Here is a 6,574-nt window from a genome sequence, read left to right on the forward strand (position 1 = left end):
ACTTCTTGGTGTGAGGGAATGGAAGCCATTTTCCTTGCATTTGATCCTTCAAGAAGGCATTTTGTGAAGGAAAGTACCTAGATTGTGAAGCAAATTCGTGGACTTATAGTTACAGAACTGTAGGGTGGTGTAGAGAGCTCCAAAATCATCCTTTTTTCTCTGCTTTAGAAGCTTGGGTATATGCTTCAACCTTTGTTCTTGAGTTTTTATGTAAAAGATTGAGTCTTGGTATGTTAAATGAAGAAAATAAATAACCAAGATGATCATTAGCTTAAATGTGTTTAAAAATTCATGTTTGAAGGTCTGGAAGTGTTAAAAAGTTCAACCTTGTAGGAAAAACTCTTAAAAATGTATTTTTGGAAAACTGTTGCAAAATATCCCGATATTGAAAAACCAATATCCCGATATTGAAAAACCAATATCCCGATATTAATATACAGATATGATACCCGGATATTGATATTCGGATATTCCTCCAGCAGTATCTAGATATTCTATCCCGATATGATATCCGGATATCGATATCCCGATATTTCTTTGGCAATATCCCGATATTTTGGGTTTGGACAACAACGAACCTATTTTAGTAAAAATTTGATATCTTGAGTTAAAGAGCTCCAAATCGAGTACCGTTTGAACCTATGTGAATCTAACACATGGGGCTACAAATCTGTAAAATTTAGTAGCCATTGGATAAGTGGTTTGGTCGTAGTGTCAATTTGAAATCGCATTTTGGTTGCTGAAAATTCTGTTTGCAGCAGTCACTTTGCGTAAAACATAACCGGAGTTATACAACTCCGATTGAGACATATAATATGTCGTTGCAAATATGGAGATGTCTAGATTAACATATTAAAATCTCAAAATTTTTGGTAAAGATTTGCAATTAAAGTTTTAAAAAGAGTAAACGCAGTTTAATGCTTAAGGCTTTGAGGAAAGCCTGCAGTAAGCGAAAATGAGAAAGAAAACATATTCCTTTTGACATGAAATTATAGAGCATGAGTATTGATGATATTTATGTTATAAATAGACCTTGATCCTGCTATTTTGTGACTTGTGGACTGCTGTTTGGATTTTTAGCTTGAGTATACTACTTGACAGGTAAGTTATGTGTTCTCAGGGTTAATCTCCATTTGTTCCACCATACTCCAAGAGGGGGATGGTAGTTTTATGTGGTATATATGCTTATCAATTTTTTGAGATGATGAAATGATGCACTCTTATATATGTATGTTATGTGGTGTATTACACACAAGATGGTAATCCCTGAGTGTAGTGTGGAGCTGCACAAGATGGTAACCCCTGAGTATGGGTATAAGGTAGATGCCTTATGTTTCTTATGCGTGTAGCAAACGTGCGTAAACCATGCGTTCTCTGGCCAGTAGACTTGTTATCACACATGCATGATATATATATATATATATATATATATATATATATGTTGTTGCATCATGTGATTATGTTATTACTGTTGAACTGTTATCTTTGAACTGTTATACCAAAGTGAGCTTGGGGCCGAGGAACTCTTTGAGAACCCTTGCTTACTAAGATTTCTTTTTAGAGATCCCTGAGGACCCCTTGTCTTACTGAGATTTCTTTTTGGAGATCTCACCCCATGTTGGGGCACATTTTCAGGTACAGGTACCTTGGGGGTTGAGACCTCTGGCGGCAGGAGGCCGGAGTTGAGCTGACTTGTCCATGCCACATTGTTATCAGACATGTTTGTTTATGCTTGAGTTGTATAAGTGTATCTGGATATGGTCTAGGCTACGTGTTGTAGTTCCGTGATTTGATACATATATATATATATATGGATGAGGTATTTCAGTTAGTTATTTATTGCAGTTTACGTACAAGCGATATTTTGAAAAGGAATAAGTAATCACTTGGTTAATAATGAATAGTTCATAATTGGAAAGAAAAAGTTAGCTTCTGCATTTAATTAGCTGCGCTATTATCATTTGTATGTTTAATACACCGGCTGAACACAGGGTGTTACATCATGTGTGTATGCATCCTACTAGCCAGAGAATAAAAGGTAGGGATAACGTAAGTCTACAACCCACAGTACAAGGAGTCCACCATGTACCTCTCACACAGAGTTACCATCTTGCATGTGGCCCGACATGCTAAGGGATCACCGTCTCATGTGGAATACCCCACATACATATACATATGGCAAATACACTATAATAATAATCCAGCTCAACAGCCTATCCAATACTCATAACAGAAATAGATATTTTCCAGAAAAACACATCATGCATATAAACCATGAGGTATGGTGGAACCATCAATGGGTAAAACCGAGGACACAAAAGCTTACCTGTAGTGCCAAAATCTTTATCCAAAGGCTCAGTATACACAGACACAGCAACAGTCACACAATCCAACAATTGCAATCAGTTTTGTATCAAAACATTATTAATATTCAAAATCCCAAATTTCATATCCAGTGAGCAATATTTTCTTTTTCGTTTAGTGACTTAAGTCCCTCCTAAATCATAATTGTAGCATACTAACCCTCACTATTATTTATATTTATACTTTCAACAGTAGTACTGACTCCCTAAGGTATCATATCCGAATTTGGACTTTCCCACGCATCAGAATTGGTTTCAGGTCTTTCTGACAAGGGGTAATCGATTACCATACAACGGGTAATCGATTACTCCACATAGTAATCAATTACCATGAACAGGGTAATTGATTACTACGCGGACAGAACATGAAAACTGCATATTTTTCTGCATAATCCGCGGGTTCCATGGCTTCCAAGGGTCCAAGGCCCAATTTTTCATCAAACAGAAGTTTAAACCACATGCTTAAACATAACCATACTATATTTTACATGATTCATTAAGATTTCCACTTTTTACTTCACAAACTAACTCATTTTCAAGAAAACACAAGGGGAATAGTTTGTAGTTACCTATGGACCTTTGAAAACAGAAAAATGGGGAAGCTTTGAGGACTTTAAAGGTGCTCCAAGTTACTAACTTGGTGATGCACAAAAATTCCACTTGAAGGTAGGTTCTTTTTTCACAAAGTTTGGTTCTTGAGGCTTCCTAGAGAGTATCCATAGCTCACACACTAAGAGCTCAAATGATTAGCCCTTCCTCAATGCAAACAGAAGCTTAAACTCTCAAGCCATAAACTTTCCCTCACAAGACTCAAGTGTTACAAGGAGTGGTGATGGTTCTATGGCATAAGATTGGAGAAATGTGGTGAAAAGTGGATTCTTGGCTAAGTTTCATGCACAAAGGTCAAGTTTTCATGAAGGAGGAAGGTGGCAGCCATGGGGATGAACCTTGGGATCATAAAAACTGACCTAGGGTTTAGTGCAAATAGCTATTTATATAAGTGTGCCCACTAATCAACATTATTAGTTCTAATAGCTCCCCTAATCATTTTTCTACCAGACTTTAGATTATGAACCTTGATATTTTTCTAGGAATTTACATATTTTTATTATAATTTTTCGAAATACTTCACCGATATGCGTTTTATTCATAGCCGATATTAGTTCGCACATCACCTCTCATTATCTTTACTCCAAACTTGATATCGTTGACCTAGATTTTTTCTAGGAATATTTGTATTTTTATTATTTTTTGAAATACTTCACCGGTACAAATTTATACCGTGAAGCAGAACCAGTATTAGCATTTTTCATCAGAAAAACGATTTAAGCATTATTTGACCCCCTCGAGATTTATTCTAATCTTTCTATATTTATCCAAAGTCAATTATGGAATTATTTCCTAAACTCATGATTAAATTATTTAAATTCTTAATTTAACAGTGCGAGTTCTTACAGTAGGCACTATAACGATTTTTGATATGTTGTTGGATTGCCTGTGTGACGAGTGTTTGTAAAATGGTACATTTGTGATCAATAAAATATCTGCAACTACTTTAGTCTAGATGTAGCTCCCAATTTAGGCTTAGTGGGCGTGAACCAGAATATATCGTGTGTCTTTGTTTCTCTGGTTTAATTTTTGAATATTTTGTTTAGAGACTTAAAGTAACATTGATTTCTGGTTTTAAAGTGTTGTAGCAGATTTACTATTCAAATTTCTGTTATATTTTTAGAGTGTTGTAGCACTTTACTGTTTCTGATATTATTGTTGTATGACTTAAACTATTTTTCTAATATTTGAAAGTTAGTCATTTTCAAGTTTCTGTAAGAAAGTTTGTTGCTGCATTTGCTCTGTACAATAAAAGGTGAGCTACGTTTTCTATTCATGTACATCATATAAAAATCATTTTGGGCATATAGAGACCTAAGGTAAAATTAGTAAAATTGTTATAGTTGTGTAACTGTTATCTGAACTAAACTTGCAAAATAATTTAAGGATAGTCATTCTTATTGTGTTGGTGTAGTGATTGAACTCAATAGTTTAACTTTGTCTAGATATATCAATTTTGTGATCTACTTGTAAAAAGATTTTTTGAAAAATTTTGAGAACACATTCCCCCCATTCCTTAGCATCCTCCTGTAAAGAAACCACTTGCCCAACAAAATTGAAAACAACAAATTTATCAAGATAGGTTACGTACCTGTTAGATTTTTTACTAAGCGATCTACTTGATTGATTAGGTCTTCCTCTACAATTTTCCCTCTCCCTTATATATGTTTGCTATTACTGGGGCAAGCCAAATAGTTGCAACATACGCAAAAGCTTATGAAGTGCATACGGAACTTAATCATATACAAACATAACCTAATGAATCTTCCCATCAAAAGCCTCTTAAGTTATGGACAACAATAATTTTATTAAAACAAACTAATCAAGTATTATTATGTACCTGAACAAACTACTAAAATTGTGAACTTTAAAGTATCTCCAAAGGGATCATAAAATTAGTCAATTTTTTGGAAAACAAAAAATAACTATTAATTGTAACCTGTAAGAATTATTTAAAAATTATAAGTAACTGCAGATGAAGTTAAAAATAATTCATCATAGAATAATTACAAATGGCTAGCAACTTGCTTAGCATCATAGAATTACTACCTAAGTCTTCTTTCACATAAAATTGTCATCATTGAAAGATAATATAATCTATTAAAAAATAAAGAAAGAAAGATAATGTAAAAAATATGGAAGTTAATTAAAGAGATAAAACTGATAGCCTAAATAATAATAATAATAATAAATCTTGTGGTTTGACCATCTAACTCGTCCCCTATACAAATTTCCACCACAAATGATGATTATGGTGGATTCAAATATCTTCCAGTTTATGCATTTGTTTATGTAAACCTTGGTTAATGGGTCACAATCAAAGGATTTCCTTCACTAGAATATAATCGATCCTGACCATTACTCCGTTACTCTTATTTAATAATATTCATTAATGAAAAGGATTGGATTGGATCAGCAAATTCTCTGACGCATGAGCTCCAATGGGAATCTATTAATTACACAATTAATTATATTATAAATATTCAACACAATTGTTACTAAAAAACTATTTGGAAATTTGGCAAGAGTGATTGAGAATTCAAAAACAGAAAAGAAGATAAGCATCTGGGTTTGGGTGGTGGAGTGTTGAGTAAGAGCCAGATCAATGTTTAGGTCAAACCACATGGATGACATACGATTGGTAGGGTAGATTCACATCCCTCCATGTTAAGAAACTCTTTGTCTGTATGCGCCAGCAAGGCACATCTAATCCTCTAGTTGTTGATTATAAATTATAACTTTTTTTAAGTTTTTAAAAGAATGGTACAATGAGCTAAATTGAAATTACATCTTAATTTAAAATCTTAAAATTGTCAGTTTATGGTTTTTTTATTTATTTATATAATTCACACTTCAACCCAAAATCTTAAAGTTTTGGGTTGAAGAAGTGCTTATCATATTCATTTTTAACCAACGTAAAACTTTTCAATCATACTTGAATTTCAAGTTAGAATTAAACTTAGCTAACAAAAATGTTTGTGATAGAAGTAAAGATTTTGAATACAATCTTCTCTATATTTGTAAGCAAAAAAAATTTATAAAAGAAAAATAAACAATATCATTTTTTCATATTATAAACACAATTTTTTTATTAGAAAAAAGTAGTTATATGAACTTGTTTCTAATATCTTACTAACTCTTACAGTAAAAGGGAGCAGACTGTAAATTAAAGAAGAATTAATATATTATTTCTACCTTGGTATATGTATGACTGAAAACACAATTTGACACTAAAATAAGATTAATAGCGTCGCCAATTAACTAAAAACTAAAAGGAAAATGCTAGATGATGCTGTTTTTTTTAAAACAAATTAAAATTAAAATTATGCTGATGATATTGACCAATGATTACTGAAGCCACTTCTTGCAATCAGCATTTTCAATAGTGTGTGTAACTGGGGAATGAATCCTCTAATATATAAGTTTATGTATAAATCTTGAGTTTTTCATCACATTTCATCTACTTAATACTAAATATTTTTTATAGAATTATTTAATATTAAATTTATGGAATATGATATTATGCTTACTCGATCTACTTTTCTCCAACACTGTTAAACTATAATCTCCAGAAAAAAAAAATCGTGATATTGAAAAGAGTT

The sequence above is a fragment of the Gastrolobium bilobum genome, unplaced genomic scaffold (genome assembly GCF_033153095.1).
Source record: "Gastrolobium bilobum isolate Gb01-03AN ecotype WA unplaced genomic scaffold, APGP_CSIRO_Gbil_v1 utg21927, whole genome shotgun sequence".
Classification (NCBI taxonomy): domain Eukaryota; kingdom Viridiplantae; phylum Streptophyta; class Magnoliopsida; order Fabales; family Fabaceae; genus Gastrolobium; species Gastrolobium bilobum.